The sequence below is a fragment of the Brachyistius frenatus genome, unplaced genomic scaffold (genome assembly GCF_029030835.1).
Source record: "Brachyistius frenatus isolate BFR_SWC_R1_liver_20210118 unplaced genomic scaffold, ASM2903083v1 Contig_26, whole genome shotgun sequence".
NCBI classification, from domain to species: Eukaryota; Metazoa; Chordata; class Actinopteri; family Embiotocidae; genus Brachyistius; species Brachyistius frenatus.
Genome location: NW_027210625.1, coordinates 4,208,499 through 4,226,632, shown reverse-complemented (window position 1 = coordinate 4,226,632; position 18,134 = coordinate 4,208,499). Strand labels below are relative to the sequence as shown.

Below are 18,134 nucleotides of genomic sequence, written 5' to 3'. Positions count from 1 at the left end.
GCAAATCAAACTCCTCCGCCGGGCGCCAGCACGCTCGTCTCTGGGTGGAGCTGTCAGAGCGAAGGAGGCTTGACGGAGAAGGAGCTCACCACGGACGAGGGTGTTTACGCTTTTGTAGAATAACTGACAGTTTACATCAGCGTAAACAAAATCACCACCTTCACCTTCAAAACTTTCATCCACGGCCGCGTGAAGGACGGGAAAATGTACAAGTTTTAGTTCCAGTGTGAACAGTTCAGTCCAACGTGTTTTGTCCGGTCCAAACCTGCGACAATAACTAGCCGACACAACGAGACCCGAACAGACGGAACGTAAACACTGATCTCAGCGCGACATGTTCACAAGGAGCCGCGGTCGTGAAATTCAAAGTCAAACAACACACACGGTCTTCATGGGATGAAGAAGAGGATGATGATGGTGATGCACCAGTTCCCAGCAGCTGACAGAAGCCCTCCTGGACCCACTAGTGACACCCGGTTACTGTATGAGACATACAGACGCACAAACCTGAGGCCAAACTACAACAATGACCGATTCTCAGACACTCAAGACAGTTTGAAGTTTGAAACGTGCGAGCAAAAATGGCTGCAAAAAGCACAAATCAAATTCTTCGGTCTATGAATAAACATGAAGATGGAGTCGGTCGACGTCTCGCCACATGCATTGTTTGTTTGGGATCTATAAATACTGTAATCGCCTCGAGCGCGGCGCTAATGCAACAGATAGTTCAGTGTCGCGCAACATTTAAATGGACCATCTGACTAATTGCAGCAGCGAACGAAGAGATCTGAGAACCTGCGGAGTCCCTGAACGTGGCCTTCCGGTCAGGAAGAGGAAGCTGCCGCGTTGTCGCTGCAGAAATAATAATTTCAATAATTTTCTGTAATTTCCATCATCTAAACACAGCAGACCAAGTCAGGAAACAAAGCAGTGGCCCGCCAAGCTCCACTCCCAGATAACACACACACACACACACACACACACACACACACACACACACACACACACACACACACACACACACACACACACACACTCGGAGGCCTTCGCGAGCCTCCCCACAGAAAGCTGCTGCCATCTAAAAACAGCCTCTGCAGCTGGCGGCCGCAGCGAGAGGCGTGCTTTCGGCGCTCGCGCCCGCAGTCGCAGTTTACTGCCGCTAAATGTATGGAATCAGACTCGGGCTAAAAACTACAATTACAGGTGATATACAGATTGAAATCATAGGGGCCGCTTTTTTTGTTGAGGAAAATTGTCCTAATGAGTGGTTTGGCGATTTGTGGGGTGGAAGGGAGGGAAGGGTTGGTGCTGCTGCTGGAGGAGACAGTGAAAGTCTTTTCTCTTCGAGTGTGTGTGTGTGTGTGTGTGTTGGGGAGGTGTTGGGATGAGGGGTGGAGGGGGGTGGTGTTGGAGGGGGGGGGGCATAAACAGCTGCACCTGCTGCTGTGCTGTGCACTGCCACAGTTAATGATATCGGATGATATCATTAGGCAAAGTGCTCATAAACAGATGTTGGAGGCGCTGCCTAAACAGTGTCAGCTGAGCCGGTTTGCATTTCTGTGAACATATTATTTATATAGGGCATTTAAGTTTGTTATGTTAATAACCCCTCTGTTAGCATGCAGGATGTGGCGCAGGAAGAAAACAGAGATGAAGCCGGCATGTGTGTGTGTGTTAAAGTGTACCTTAGAGCCTGGGTGGAACCTGTGAGGCTGATCTGAGGTGTGACGAGCTGAACAGCTGGAGACAAGAGACGAATCCACAGCAGCTCTGATCGCAAAATTACCTGAAGGCCAAATCTACAGTTAAGATTAATAATGACGTTTTTATTTCGCACACGCCTCGAGGCACGGGCGGATCTCCTGCTGCAGCTTTTTGCCGGTCTGCATCCACGAGTCGGGAGTAAACTGGACCGACTGACGCGGCTCGAATTATCAGTGAAGAGATATAAAGAGCTACAAGTGCTTTTGCAAAATGAAAAAGATGCAACATTCGTGCAAAAGATGAAACTGAGCGACCGAGTGCCATTTCAACGCCGTACTCGCGATCCTCAGACACAGCGATGCGCATACACGAGTGGACGTACTCGCACATCTCGCGCCAAAGACGGACGGACGGGAAAGGTCAGCTGGACATCCCGTGTAGTTTAAATCAATTATTTAAGCCTTAACTCGGGCGGTATTTGTGCAGCGCTCTGAGGAAGTTAACCTGCACCTCATCGCAGGCTGGGAGTATCTTAATACTCTTCAAGAACATGAACTAATAATAATAACAACTATATACTCTGTCTTAAATACGAGTTTATGTGCAAGCCTGTAGATTTATTTACCGTAGAAAGAACTCATTGATGTTTACACTTGTTAACCACAAGTAACATGAATCAAATCAAATGAACCCAACCTCCAAATATTGACACTTATCCAACTTTTGCAAGTAAAATCTATTTGCAATGTAAACTTTTAGCCTTTTAAATGTCTCACGTGACACAAAGACACGTCAGGTCTGCAAACTTCACAGCATTTTTTTTTTTTTTTTTTTTTTTTACTAAAGGACTTCATCAAAATGCAAGAATATCATTTATAATTAACCACGTACGATTCTGACGTCTTTAAATGTCCCGGGTTGTTTTTTTTCTGACCACATCAGTCTAAAATCTGCTTTAAAGAAAAAAAAAATATATATATATATATTATTTTTACCATTTAAAACAAGAGAGCAAAGCAGAACACATATTTAGATATTTTTTTTTGCTCGAAAGAATGATTAAATTCATCCAAATGATGAATTATTTCAGTGTTTACAGTAAACAAGACGCAGGTGTGTGCGTTTACCTCGTGACTGCTGGACGCAGGTGAGTTCACGAGGCTCAGCTGCAGCTCGTCCTCACCGAACCTGAGAAACACACCGCGCTATTAGTTCGTGTTGGTGTTTAAATCTCAGTGACTTTAACGTGCACGTCTGCCTACCTTCGTTATTTCATGAAAATTATCCTCCAAAACAAAACATTGACGTCCCCCGTTGCGCTCCACCGTTTCCGATTTCTTCTTCGTCTGCTGAGTCTGAGCCGCGAGACACCGACGACGTGTGACACCGCCACCTGCTGCACGGGAGGCTGAACTGCAGAGTAAATCTTCAAAACAAATGTGCTGCATGTACCAACTAATGTCTTCCAAAATTTGTATGCAACGTTATACTTCTACACCACTATAAATATTGTAGGTTTTACTACAATTTAAAAAAAAAAAATTAAAAAAATTAAAATTTGTTTTACTACATTTATCAGAGCTTTAGATACTGGTAACTTTTCACAGTAAAAGTATTGCCGCACTTATCTACAAGAGTTTGTAATTTTGAATTTCTCTGCTAAACTGGATAGTTAATTGTTCCTTTATGGCTGTGGAAAAAAAAAAAATCTCCTACTTCTCCAGCTAAATAAACTATTTAAAAACCTTCTTGGGTCAGTTTGTTGACATTTTAGAGATACGTGGTTCTCGCTGGACAGCGGCGCTACAATTATGATGCGGTACTGTACAATAAACAGTATATATAAAAAAAAAAAATTACATTAATTGGCACATTTTTAATCAACTCCTGCAATTACATACACGTTAATGCAGCAGAAAATACAACAGCAACGCACTGACGGGAAGCGTTTTACTTGGGTTTTGAATAAGGGGGCTTTTACTGACAGCGGGGGTTTTAGTACTTTTACTTAAGTAAAGGACCTGGATGCTTCTTCCACCCCTGCTGGAAGGCTTTTAAAGTGAAGGGGCTCGAGGAGGTGGTGAGTTGTTGAGGCAAATGATCATAAAATCAGGCATCGACACTCACTGGAACGCGTGCCCTGTTCTTTACGGGCTCTGGTTTCGATTCAGCATCACCTATCAAACCTCGCAGGCTATTTCTATTTGAAAATATTGCGTCGATGTCCCGTATGTATTTAAGCGGGCTCTGATTGGACGATCTAATGCCCTTTACGTCATCTGTCATTTTCCTGCGAGTACGAATCCTCTCTCTGTCAGCGACAAGACGGGACAGATTGAAGTTCACCTGATAAAAGAAAGAAAGAAAGAAAGAATAAAATTAAAAAAAAATACACTACGTTGAAATTCGAGCAGGGATCGGCAGGAAACAACAGGCCGGCCCCACCTCGGAGCGGCAGAGCATCAAGCCTCACTTTTACAGCACTCATACACGTGTTAACAGATTTATGTAAAAGGTTAACGTCCTTGTGTTATTCTGCTCAGGCACTGCCATTTCACCCCCCCACCCCCACCCCTCCTCCTCCTCCTTCCTCCTCCCCACCTCCCTGGCTGGAAAAAAAAAAAAGAAGGGGGGAACAGGCGCCCATTTCCCTGCCACCATTATGCTCATTTGTCCTGTCAAGAGAATGACAGGCCGGTTGACTCTTCCCCAGATACGACCATTAGGTAACGCTCTGTCATCTGACAGCGAGGCATTCTGCCGCTCCCTAAAAACCCCCTAATTATTTCCTTCACCAGAGACAGGCGGTGGCGGGTAGGTAATTTTTAACCTTTCACGTGCACCTGGGGAACCCTCCTCCGGGGAGCCAAGGTGCCTGTGTGGCATTCAGTCATCAAAACATGACCTTTTATGGCCGTTCGGAGAGCAGTTGGCACCGGGTGCCACGCTCCGGCTAATGCTAATGTTGATGACTAATTTATGCATCAGCCGACCGCATCTGCAGCAAGTTTAGGGGAGCAACAATGTGTGATAGAGGAAGGGAGGAGGAGGAAGAGGAGGGGGCATCACTGCAGAGCAAGCAAAGGTGAAAGGCATTTTGGGGGAAAGGGTGGGGCTTTTGAGACACCCGGTTGCCTGGCACGACAGGGAATTGAGGGGGCTAATTATGTTGCAGGGAATACATTCGGCGTGACCGGCGAGCCTTTTTAGAATTTGTCGAGCGCAATCTGACTAACGTGGCTGACCTTTACTTTTTTTTTTTTTTTTTTTTTTTTTGAGCCCAAATTGCGGGAGACCAGAGAGCATGCAAGATGTGTGCATATTCTATGACCTAATTGTTTTGTTTTTTTCCCTTTTCTTGTGGGGCAGAGATCCTCACCGCCCGCTCGGCGGACGTGACCCGACGGGCCCGGGGTGTTTGGTAAAGTAGAATTAAGAGCATTTAACAAGAGAATCATTGTCCTTGAATGAACCCGTCTGAGATGTTTACAGCGAAGACGTCAAATTCACCGGCTCGTTAGAAAACAAAAAACTCACCTACGTGAGCGTGGAGACGTTTCTGATCGTGGACTCTGTGCGACCGCTTCCTGTTTTATTTCAGATTCCTCCTCCTGCAGCGTCCCCGTGCGCTTTGTCTCCTGACAATTTGTTTTTTTTTTAGTTTCCCCGCCCGCGTCTTGTTTTCCCACCAGGTATTTGTGCTCAGCCTGTTCACCTCTCTGCTGCCAGACTGTTATGTTGGCCTGTTGTCAGAGTGCCCGAGTCCACCCGAGAACTGTTCTTTATCCACCCGGTTGCTTTCCGTGTTTGGATGCCGCCTCTTGTTGGATTCTCCGCCAGCTCGCGTCCTATTGTTTTGTCGGACCGCCCGTTTTCTTTTTAAGAAACCCAACGGGTTTGCTGCCTCGCGGAAAACAATAAGATCTGGACGTTTTAACTTCGTACGAAAAGGGAAGCGAGAAAAGACACTCGAGCTAGCAGTTTGCACCCATTTCCAGTCTTTATGCTAAGCTAAGCTAACTCGCTTAAACTTCATACCTATTGCAGAGATCGCGAGAGAGGCGTCGATCTTCTCGTCCCGACGCTCGGCAAAAAGAGACGAGGAACTTAAAAAGCGCCCGCTGACGTAAATGTTTCGAGCGCGCCGGGTCGCTGTCGAGCGTTCGTCTGTCTTTGGGTTCCAGCGTTTTGCTTTTTTCTGTACCGGAGAAGGCGGACGGTGCAGGAGGCGCTCGCTCCTTTGCACCCGTCCGGTCTGAGAGCGATGGCTTACGGGACGACAGAGACATTTATGTGGACGCCTCGGGCTTTTACAGTGAGCTGACAAAAAAAACAAAAACGCTGCGCGTTTATAATCTTTTCCAAATTCCTGCAGGTCCATAAATTGCTCCGGCGGTGAGGAGCTGCAGCGAGCAGACAAATGGAGGTGTTGGGGTGAAGATGAATTTCAACGAGGAGGGAACAGAATCAAGCTAATCGGATCAAAAATAAGCGATGGCGCCGCTGCGCCTGAAAAACACAATTTGTACGAATCGGGCCGTGTTTGTCGGGCCTCCGCTTCCTGTGCGTTCAGAGGAACGGAGGAAAATGCTGATGAACTCTTTGTTTAGACAAATCAGGAAATTCTCTTATTCGGCTTGTCAACAGTGATTTTGTTTTTATCTCCCCCCCCCCTCTCCCTTTCCTGCAAGCGTTGTTTCTCCGGTTCGGGAGAGAGGTCGAGGCAAAGTGTTTTCCTCGGAGCGTCGCGGCGCAATAAAACAGAAGTAAACACAAAGCAAGACGGATCCGAGGCGCCGCGCGTCGGTGCAGCCGTTAGTGATTTATACTCGGTTTCTAATCCTCTGCTGAGGCCGCCCCGCTGCCATTAAGCTTCAAAATTACATGTTCTATCACGAGCAGCCGCTCTCACCTGAGTATTGGATTACTGAAATAAAATATGAATAATTAATACTGAGAAATAGGTTCCTGGCAGCAGGAATGGCTGCAATTTAATAATGAGCATTATGTTTCTTCTGTGTCCCCCCCCCCCACCTCCTTTTCTTTCTCTCGTCCTCCTCCGGTGTCGTTTGATCTTCTCGGGTATCTCTACCGAGGGAGTCGCCGCATCCTCTTCTTCTTCGTTGGTTCTTCCTTGGCTGGGTTGACTCCCCTGGCCGCTGGGGCGAGAGACCTGCCTTCCGCCTGTGTTCTTTATTCTTCTTCCTCCTCCTCCTCCTCTTCATCTTGTTTTTTCTTTAATAAGCTGCCGTTAAATAAATTAGAAATACCCACCCAGGGGTGATCAGACGGCCACAAACCCCTGTCATCTGTCTCCCGGCGCTGCCAGGCAAACGAGAGCAAGGGAGGGAAGGAGAAGAAGAGAGGAGGACGGCCAGGATTTCTTCTTCTTCATCTCCTTTTCCTTCCCTGGCTGGGTATTCAGTCAGAGGTGAGAGGGAGGGAGAGAGAGAAGAAGAACAGCCTCGTTTTCACCCTGCCAGACAACCGAAGGCGATCTGCCATTTGCTGTAAAAAAAAAAAAAAAAAAAAAAAAAAAATTCCATACATCCATATTTATTTAATGTGCTGAGAGAATACACGAGGAGGAGAGGAAGGAAGGAAGGAAGGGAAGGAGACAGACAGACAGACAGAGAGGAGGAAAAAACTTTGCTACATATGGAGTGCTTCTTACAACTAATCAGCAGACTGTTGGTGATTGGGGCCGCGGGCGCCAGGTTGGCTCGAGCCAGAGTTAGCACAGTGCCCAGGTCTTTGCTGCAGGCTGCACAGGTTGGCCTCAACTCTGCTGGGGAGCAGATGGCGAGCCAAAGCTTGTAGTCACACTTACCTTCCCCACTAAATCCCTAATCCCTCCGTGGACGCTCCTCCAAGGCAGGTTTTTGGAGGCAGAAATAGGGGTTACAATCTGGACCGGCGCAGCGCCTGCCAAAACACTCACAACACAGAAATGCAAATTAACTTATTTGTGTTGTCCGCCGGCCAAGGCGCCGCTTCTTTTGCGAGTAATTAAGATACCTTGAAAAATATTTGTAAAAGATCAATAATTTGAACTGGACAAATAACAATGCAGAGAAAGAGAGTGGAGGAATAAGCAGGAGGTGCGGACACAGCGTTACGCGATTTTTTTCCTTTTTTAACGACCGCCCCTCCTTCCCATCTGCATGCACCAATCAGCCCCCCCCCCCCCCCCCCCGTTCACCTCCAGATATGTCCCTCAGGTGTCGGCGGCGGCAACCTTCTGAGGCGTTTCATTACGTCTAATAACGGAGCCATTACAGCCGCCGAACCGGGCTGAAAACAACCGACTGGATGTCGAACACGTACAACATTTCTGCTGAATGTCCCTTTAAAGCCGGCAGCTTGAGGCCGCGAAAAAAAAAAAAAAAAGAAAGGAAAAAGAGGAAGAAAAAAACAAAACAACAAGCGCCCCGTGAATCAGTTACTGTTAGAGGAGGCGTAGGAGCCTCGGTGACACCTTTCAGCTGTGCTTGTTGGCTGGTGCTTACACACACGCACGCACACACACACACACGCACACGCACACACACTGTTATTAGCCTGGTGTCAGCAGCATTAAATGGGCTGCAGATGTTAATGCACTGTTTTAGATACAGTGGCAGGAAAAAGAGGCAGAGACAAACCCGTTCAGACGCACATCCAGAGAGAGAAACACATTCATTAGAGCAGAACACACGCTGGATAATAATTCAGAGGCGATGCCTTATAAACACTGCTGTTTAAACACAGCGGGAATGTTTCAAATCTTCTGTGTAGGTTTCACTCGGCTCGGCCTCGTGATGTCCTGAAGTTTATTGGCTCAGGTCTCTGGTTCAAACATCCAGTCGGGATGTTTTTTGTACTTTGAAATAAGACGCGAGTGTTTCGATGAAGCTTCTTTAAGTTAAAGAAACAATTACACTGGAAATTGAAGGAGTTTGGTTTTTTTTTTTTAGGTTTATTTCTTTTTAGGTGTATTTTAGGCTCTGAAATGAAGTAATTTCTGTACGTCCGAAGGCGTTGTTTAGGTGTTTAAATTAAAATGACTCTTACTAGAAGTAATCCTCTCAGCTCATTGGGTTTTGAGTTTTTTCAGGCTTATGAACCTATTGACGATGCTACTTGTTATGGTGGATAATTTTTGAAGCAGATGACAGACTTTACCCCGTAAAATGTTTGTATACTAAATGTTTGTCACTTTGCGGAAGCTTATTTTTGCCTCCACAATGATTATATGCTCAGTTTTTGAATAGCGCGCGTGACTATTCTGTGACAATTAAATTAATCTGGCAACGGGCCAGTAAAAACACTTACAACTGTGGCATTTGTTTGTTTTTTATTAGACGTAGTGTTAAAATACTAGTTTAAAGTATCGCTGATACTATCCTGATTATTCTGCTGAAATAAAGTTATTTTTGTCCCGTGTTGCTGCACGTTCCCTGCAGATGTATTAAATAATGTTATTAAATTACGTGCCGAGGGAGAAAATGCAACCCCGAGTTATTATATTTTGGACCAAATATGTACAGATGATATTTAGAAATCTAAAACAAAGGCGTTAAAATGTTGAACTGCGGCCTGCTGAGGCAGGTTTATATTAATATGTTTTCTAATGGGCTGCTGTAAATAGGTCATCGAAAACATGTATTTTTCAGCCGCTGACTCAACACACGAGTCCAAAATCATCTCCTCTCTGTGACTGATGGAAAGCTGCTCTGCTGTGCTGCTGTCACTCGCCCCTCCAGCAGCACTCGGCGTTGTACAGTAAGTCTGAGAGGTCTGAAAGGCCTCTGGGACCAGCCGGGCGGATCAAACGACCTCCCCGGTACCCGACCAGATGTCCTTACTGGGACGGGTTCAGATGGTCCCAGCGAGCAGCGAGGGAAAGGTCAGAGTCACACAGTGGGTTAAACTGGACCCATCGTGAAACTGGCTCCGGCCGCAGGTCTGTGCAGCACCGCCCCGCTCATCGGCAGGGATTATTTCAATTAAGGCTCACGCTGGCTGAACGCGGGATTACAACAGGGTTTAGAGTGGCAGGACACATCTGAACACAGCACATGGTCAGCCAGTCGACGCCCAGGGATTATATCGCTGAGATATGACAGACAGCGAGCCAGAATTAGTATGAACACAGGCAGCAGGGGCAGTCATTATCTGTCCAAAGATAGGGTTTTGATGCAGGGACACTTTTACTATTTTCATTTTCATAGATCAGTCAAATCTATTTAAAAAAAAAAACAACTTTATTATTCACCATATTTTTTTTTTGGTGTGCTCTAAATTTGTTGTGGGTCACGGTTGATTTGAGTTTTCTAACTCAATACTTTTTCAAATGTTTACATTAAAGTGAGCTGAAACTGTGTGAATATTTTTAATGGGTTGTCTTTAGTTGTATTCTTACAACAACAAAATATGTTTACAGGAAAAAGTTGAAATGTAACTGCAGCAATATTTACTTGTGGAATTATTTTCCTTTTTCTTACTGCTTCATTATCGTTGCAAACAGCTTAATTATATCTTCAACATAAGTTCTTGGCACTCCCACATGCTCTAATTGTACACGCACTTTAAGAAGTATAATTTAACCCTACATAATTTAATATATATACAAAACATAAAGCTACTGATGTCTGCGTGTCGTCGGCTATACGCGTACGCATTGTGATAACGGATAGGGTTAAATTTATTGTCTATTTAAAAAAAAAAAATTGTCCGATAATGACTGTCCCTCGAGTAGCCTAAAAGTTCAGCTGAACAGTGTCATATATGTGATGTTGGACTTAGCTTTAGCACTGAAAGACCTAATCATAATAGCACGATGCTGCCTGACCTTTGACCTCCCTGTGGAGGATGTAAAGGGCCCACAGTATAAGCAAAAAAATAATGCCTCTCCGTGAATCTTTTACGTAACTATTCTCAGAGACACATCCCGTCAGTCGATGTGCATTACATATTAAAAGGTGTATCACGAGAGAAGGCGTGGATCCTCTCAGAGGGATAACTACCTCGCCGTTTCTTCTTTGCTATTCGTAGCGGTGCCGCTTCTGTTATTGGTGGAGATGAAACGGGAAGGTAAAAGGTGGTATCGCACGCCGGGCGAAGAACCCGTTTCTGATCGGTCAATGATGTTTAGCAGCAGACGGAGGATCATGAAAGGTAAAAGCAGCCGCTGAGAGACTATTAGCCTCTGCCCCGCTGTGCTGTATGCGTGGCATGATTTGGACATGAATAGTATTACCGCCCGACCTGCCTTTAGCATTCACGACAGCGACCGGCGACTCCGTCTGGCATTTCACCTGCGGACGGTCCGCATTGATTGAGATGCATCGGAGGAGCCGGTGGAGACACGGCAAAGTCTCACCTAATTGGCCCGGGGGTCGGCCCTAATTCCTGATTCTCAGGAAGGTCCACATTTCAAAGCGGCGCCCGGATCAATTAATGGACCGGTAATGTGTCTCATTTTCATACAAGGCGAGAGTCTTAGGTTGGGAAAATCAGATATCGGCCACCTTCGACTGAGCGAGGCGAGCATCAGTCGGAGTTATGTGGAGGAGAATTCGATATGATGCTCAGCTGTTCAGGGCGGCATCGCACGAGGAATACTTTCTGTCTGGCTCTCGCTTCTCCTTTTGACCCTCCACATTTTTTAACTCCCAAAGTTTGAGATCTTTCATCTGTCGTGGTTTAAGAAGTGGTTTTCTGTTGCAGTAAAGATCTTTAAAGTGGAAAGCTGGCAGGTTTTTAGGCCAGCCACGGTTTCACTGGGATACGTGAGCTTCCGCTGGCAAAATCGCGACTACCAGTTTGAGTTGATACGCCATCCTGCTGCCAGAAATACTCACTCCGTCATTCGATGTGAAAACTCGGAGCTGAAAATTAAGAAACTGCAGCGATCGGACCAGTTTTTAGTGAAAGTACTCGGGACAAACATGTTGTCAGTTTTGAGCTGATTCATTGATATGAAGAAAAACATTAAATAACTCCAGCCGTGACCTTTCACCCTCTGAAGCATCAACATCGATCATTTACAAAGTTAAAATTAAACTACTCCCGCGCATACTAACTTTTCAAAAGTTGCCTTATTAATCGCACGGAAACTTTTACGTTTGCTGCTGCCTTTCATTGAACCTTTAATTTTTTACATGAACTATCCTGTTTTTTTTTTATTTGTTTTTTTACTTTGAACTTTTTACTGTTTTTAATTGTTTTTAAATGTCTTGTTTGGTGTGTTTTTTTTTTTGGCTTGATGTTTTCACGCTTCAAATTGCCATTTTGTTAAAAGTTTGATACACAAATAAACCTGCCTTGCCTTTTAATGTAATTATGTTCATTTTTGTCACTGACCACTGAAAACACCTGTTTTATCGCCATCTCATTACATCGTTGTGTGAGCTAACATTTATTTACTATTCGATATGAACTATTAGCACACTGATTTCTGTTTTTGCTGCTGGCACAATATAATATAATCATTTGTATAGTTTACAACTATCTATCTGGAGTACAAACATGTAGAAGGCAGCTCTGGACTGCACTGTGTCAACAGCTATTACCTTCTTGCTCTTAAAATGATTACATTATTGATGACAAATAAATGATTTATCCTTTAACGGATATTTTTCACACCAGAATGTTTCAGATTTTCTTCATTTATTGGAGATTATATTTCTGATACCTCTGTTTTCTCTACGGTGCGGGCAGAAATGGTCGATTTGTATCAAAATCCCTGAACCGAGAGTGTAAATTGTCAGCGACTCGCTCGCAGCGTTTCTCTGCGCTCCTGCACACACTCTGACAGCTGCAACCACACGGCACTTTAAGGTAGAGCAAGGTACAACCCCGCTGTTTTCTCAACAGCAGACTCTTTGAAATATGAATGAGCAGCCAGTCTATACATCATGTTAGCTGACATGTTGTATTAAAATTTATGAACAACTTCATCAAAAAGCACTTTCTGCCAGACAGATCTGCCCTGACGTTGGAGTTACATGGCTGGTTGGAGAGTCAGATAAATGAGTGTGTGTGTGTTTGTGTGTCGGTGGTTGAAGGTAAAACTGGGAGCTGGCAGAGTGTGTAACTTTTGGAAATCTGCAGCCTAAAAAAAAAAAAAAAAAAAAATCAAATTAAATCTTTTCGAAAACATGATTTTTGGTGCCAATAGGAGTGTGAAGCAGGTATCGCATATGCATTGTGCTTCAAAAAAACAATTATAACAACTCTAATAACTGTTTTTCTGAGCCTAAAATTAATATTATTTCTTATACATGTGCAATATGTTTTGTTCATAATGCACGTCTTTGTTTAGATTGAAAAACATTTTGTAGGTGATAAAACCAGAAAGATTCAATGATATATACGACATGCTTACGATTTGATTCTAAGAGAGAAAAACGGCCGAATTCACGAGCAAAAGTGACCAAACGCAACAAGACATTCAACTCGTTAATGATTCAAACTGACAGCGTGTGTGTGTGTGTGTGTGTGTGTGTGTGAATCCCACCACCGTCCCCTCTTCACTCTTTGGGTTATGAAATAATACCTGTCATCTGCCGACTGCTGAACCCTGAAAAGGGGGCAGGTTTTCCAGGTCAGTCCGCCATCTGTCAGCGCAGCCCTCTCCTGTTCCCGCACATTAGCACCTGATTGGCTGGAACCAACTCCGGGTGGGCGGGGCCACCCGCGGGCCCCCCGCTGGGACCCAGCAGAGGCAGTCACGTGGAGACGGGCACCGACAGACAACAGGGACACGTGCTCAAGCTGCGTACGCCTACAAGTGTGCTCTGCATGGACACACAAATAGAAGAAGACGAAAATTAATTTTTTTTTCAATAAAATCTGCTTCTAAAGAACCCAATGTTGAAATGTTTTGGTCCGCTCGACCGTAAATAAGTCAGTTCATGACTTCAGCGATGCTAATGTTAGCAGCACTCACCTTGTCCTGACTTCTTCCTCAGGTAGCGTTATCATCGCTGCGGTGTGACTGGGTTACTGGGCCTTTTACTGTGGACAAATCTGTTGCTCTCGGGTCACTTTTCCTGTTGGAGACAGAAACTCGAGACATCAACCGGATGTATTTCCCACCACAGAGGACCTCACACGCAGACGTTCGATGGACAGGTGCAGACACACCTCAGAGTGATCGTTAACTGCTCAGATGATTATTTTCTCATGTATAAAAAAACAGAAGCTCCATCCATTTCCTGCCTGTCCTCCCTCCCTCCCTCCTTCCCTCGCTAGTTCAGCTGTCTGGTCAATGGGACCGGGGCAAGTAGCCAAGCTTGTACAGCCAAGCCTCCCTCCCTCCCCCCTTCCTCTCCCATCCAGACGGCCTCCTGTTCAGCTGTGCCGCTCGCCGCAGGTTCCAGCCAGGTCAGATGTTCAACACGGGCGACAACATGTTCGCTCCTCACCGCTGTTCACCACGCCTGCCTGTCACGCCGCACCGGTACGAAAGGTCCAGTAGAGATGAAGTCACCGGCAGTGAATGCAGAGTTAGAATTTTGGCCGGCTGGGAAAGCCTTTATGACACCAAATCCTCTTCAGTAAAACCCAAACCAATGAAGTCCTGCTAATTAAATATTTATTCAGTGCAGGTTTGATAGACTTCCCGTGGACCTGTGGTCGGTTTGGATCCACGATAACACCCTGTCTGTTTTCTGAACTGAGGCGTGACTGACCATTTACAAAATTGTATGTACTTTCTTATCAGAATAATAACAGTACATTCAATAAATGGCTGTTTTATGATGATGTATTGCCTTACTGCCAGCATCGCCCAAAATAAGACACCCATCATTTCTAACCTTTCTCATTATTTTTTCGTAACCTTTTTACTTTTAAGGCAATTTCTCATCATTTTCTTTGGTTTTCTGCAGCTTTTTTTTCTGTAGCTTGTTGAATTTTGAATTCCCGCACCGACAATATCGCATACATAAATTGCAAAAGTATTACGTTTTCTTACTTAAGCTCAGCGTATAGCCAGTGTTGTGCAATCCGAGAGGTTATTTTGAATAATTTATTTGCAGGGGAGCTGTCAGGTTTTAATTGTGTGTTAATATGACTTCAAAGTGCCCGATGGTCATGACACTAAACTAACATCCAACTAGTGAAAATAAAGTTTAAATACATGCAGGGAGGTGCTGCAGAAGGTTTTTCTTGGGCCATGAGACGCTCGCAGCACATGCTGCCTGTCTCACCCTCTCACAGACAGTAATGGCCTGTGCGCCCGAGTCAAAGGTGCAGGCTTGCCCTGCGAGCCGCCCAGGTGCAGAGCAGATAGGGTTGCAGCGCGTAAACGGCTAATTCCAGCACGGCTGTGGGAACGCCAGCTGCCCCCGTATTTCTCAAAATCTCAAATTGTTTTGGATTCGCGCGCCAACAGAAGGACTCGACATGCAAGAGTGAAAGCAGCTCGTTTCCTGTGTCTTCCCACGTCAATAAAATAACTGCTCGGTACCGTGGCGAAACCTAACTTCTGTTCTGCAGCCTCCCCTCCTCTTCCTCTTCCTCCTCCTCCTCCGCCTCCTCCTCCTCCTCCACCCCGTTTGATAGATGATACCGAATGTATTTTAGCTTTATCAAAGCTGGAAGACTGGAGCAGAACATATGCATATGTTTGACCATTAAAGCCTCTCACAATATTGACTGTACTTTTCCAGGGAAGTCAAATGGTTTCACTACGTTTCTGCTCAATGTATGCGACCTTTAAACCCTCCGCACACGTTTCTGCAAACGAGTGCGCTCGCAGTTTGAGTCGTAACAAGCTGCACTCTCCACACAGTCCATGCAACCTTTAAACCTTTTCAAACTTGCCTTTGTTCTGCTGCCGCAAATCCGCTTTTAGAGCTCATTTCTAAACCGGGGTGGTGCTTTTGGATTGGTAGGTTTATCAGATGCGGTGGATCGGGGTTAAAGTGCTCCTTTATTAAAAGGAGCTGCAGCAATTTCTCTAAAAAAAAAAAGTTGCGGAAAGGTCACCAGAATGCAGGTCGAAATGACTGAAATTTGGACTGTTGTTTCTTCTTTGAAAATAAATGAGCCACTTTTCTTTATTTTTCAGTTATCATCTTGAGTTAATATTCAACTGTTACTAAAATTATATTCTTGCTTTTTTAAGTTACCATTTGCATATTTTTCCACATTCACATCTTACTTGTCAATATTAAGATATTTATTTGTAGTTTCCTACTTTATTTTCATACGCGAGCGTTATATTATCGTTTTATTTTTTTTCAGATTTTCTTAAAGTCGAAGGGAATTTTTTGTTGTTGATTTTGACCAGAAAAATAAAAGACTCCGAGTTGGGACTCCATTTAAATACAAAGTGCTGTGAATTGCACGTGTTGAATAGCATTTACATTGAAAGACATTTGTTGTTATTTGAATCCCTGCAGATCAGACAGAGACGCAGCTAACTCGGCAGCACAACAGATTCGTCAACATTCAACACTGTCGATGACACCGTGTGGCGGCAGAAACACAAACCGACTGTTGACGCCGTGTCTGCGGCAGCTTGTGAATTTTTGTCGGGCAGATGTTCTTCGTCAGGCGTCGGTCGACCTGCGAGACGAGATGAAACGGTTCAGACGCCGCCTGACCTGCGGAGGGAAGACGGATCCTCCCGGCGGCCTTCGGGAAGATTTGGGCTGTAGACGGATGGATGTGGACTGAGATCAGCAGAATGGCATCTGCTTTGCACACCCACACACACACACACACACACACACACACACACACACACACACACACACACACACACACACACACACACACACACACACACACACACACACACACACACACACACACAGCTGAGATATTAGCATTCAGAGCAGAGCTGCAACTGAGCAGCTTTTCAGTGTATTTGTTCTTTTTTAAAGCAGCTAGGGAGCAACAACACTTAACACTTCACACTGTAAATTCCCCTTAACCTCTTCAACTTCTGTGACTCTTCATCAGGAGCTCCATCGTTACAACTTCACATTGTGCAACAAGCCACTATTCATACTAATAAATCCAAATCTGATTTCAAAATTTCCTGAAAAAGCCACCAAATAATAGGACTAATTCTGCAGAATTAATAATAATAATAATAATAATTAAGTTTCATTCATTTTCATTCTAATTTTACACGTGATGCAGCTTATACATTTTTTTTTACTGTGGTGATATTTGACCAGTGCAGTGAGAAAACATGTCGATACAAAGGAGATAAGATGGAACTTAAATGCATCCTGAGGGAAATTTCTGTGTCCAAACTGCTCTGTATTTCTAGTCAAATAAAAACCGAGCAACCTAAATTATTATACATGTTTGAAATTGTTCTTAAAGAAAAAACAGAAGCTACTTACAGTTACAGATGTACATATAAACCTAATTTGAATCACCGCGGGGAGCTCGACTCAGCCTTACAAACTTCTGCTGCGTTTTTTGTAGGAACTTTGACACGTCTGACGTGTTAACATGGGTGGTTTCAGTGTTATTTCAGTTTGGGACTGATGCTTTCGACAGTAAAGCTGCATAATACGCTGGTAACGTGGGAAAAGACGCCGTCAACTTGCATTCTGGGAAACGGAGGATTGCAAACTCGGGACCTCTGCTGCTTCGATTTTACATTTCTTTTACTCTAAATCTCTGGAATGGCCCTTTAAGGGAAGAGGGTCGCACGAAGGTGGCCGAACTCGACACCGATATTCTCTCTCCGACTTCTTTATGCCTTCAAATGGTCGAATGTGTCGAATGTTTATCCACATTAACTGACATCACTAATGCAGAATATTCCTTATCTGCCACGGAGCCACATGTCTATATTAAGGTGAATATACACCCCGAGAATCCACAGTTAATATTCGCCTTATTATTTTATCAAATAGACGTATTCTCGACGTCTCGTGCTCATAATTCATATTCGGTATCTCGGGAAACTTTCGGACATTGGCAGGAATCGGGGCTTGAATTTCCACTGACGGTTGAACACATTAAGATGAGTTTACAGAAGAAAGTCTCCTGCTCAACTACATTATCGATCCCAAAATTTCTCCTTAAACGTGCAGGTTTAAAAGAGTGTTTAAGAAAAATCTAAAATGGGCATTTCTCCTATACGACTGTTGTATTACGTCACCGTTTTCCGGGAAAAACGCAGGACAGTATCCCTTTAAGATTACACAAAAATATTTGAATACACCGACTGACGCATTGAGGCTTTAAAGTGTGAAGTTGAGGTGACAGATGTGCGACTGCTTAGGGCCACTTTAAAGGGCTCACAGGTAACTTCGGTCGGTGGCGGGCAGACCTGCTCACACCTGCTCCCTTACGTCTTCGAGGGCTTGAGGTGATAATTGTCCTTCCATCCTGAATATAAAAATGAACTCTTCATTTGCTTTGCATTTTCTTTCCCACCAATTAGAGACGTCTGCGATGGCAGAGCA

The 18,134-nt window shown here is 44.6% G+C and overlaps 2 long non-coding RNA genes across 2 annotated transcripts in view; both read right to left on the bottom strand.

Moving 5' to 3' along the window:
* The window catches only part of LOC138620814 (uncharacterized), a 34,837-nt gene extending 31,775 nt beyond the window's left edge, over positions 1–3,062 (bottom strand). The window contains exons 1-2 of the long non-coding RNA XR_011310902.1: positions 2,832–3,062; positions 1,686–1,786 (exon numbers count right to left, since the gene is read on the bottom strand). This is a non-coding gene — a long non-coding RNA (uncharacterized lncRNA). The remainder of the gene's footprint in view (positions 1–1,685; positions 1,787–2,831) is intronic.
* A 12,999-nt stretch (positions 3,063–16,061) lies between these two features.
* Positions 16,062–18,134, bottom strand: part of LOC138620816 (uncharacterized) — a 37,053-nt gene continuing 34,980 nt past the window's right edge. Inside the window, exon 5 of the long non-coding RNA XR_011310903.1 lies at positions 16,062–16,394. This is a non-coding gene — a long non-coding RNA (uncharacterized lncRNA). The remainder of the gene's footprint in view (positions 16,395–18,134) is intronic.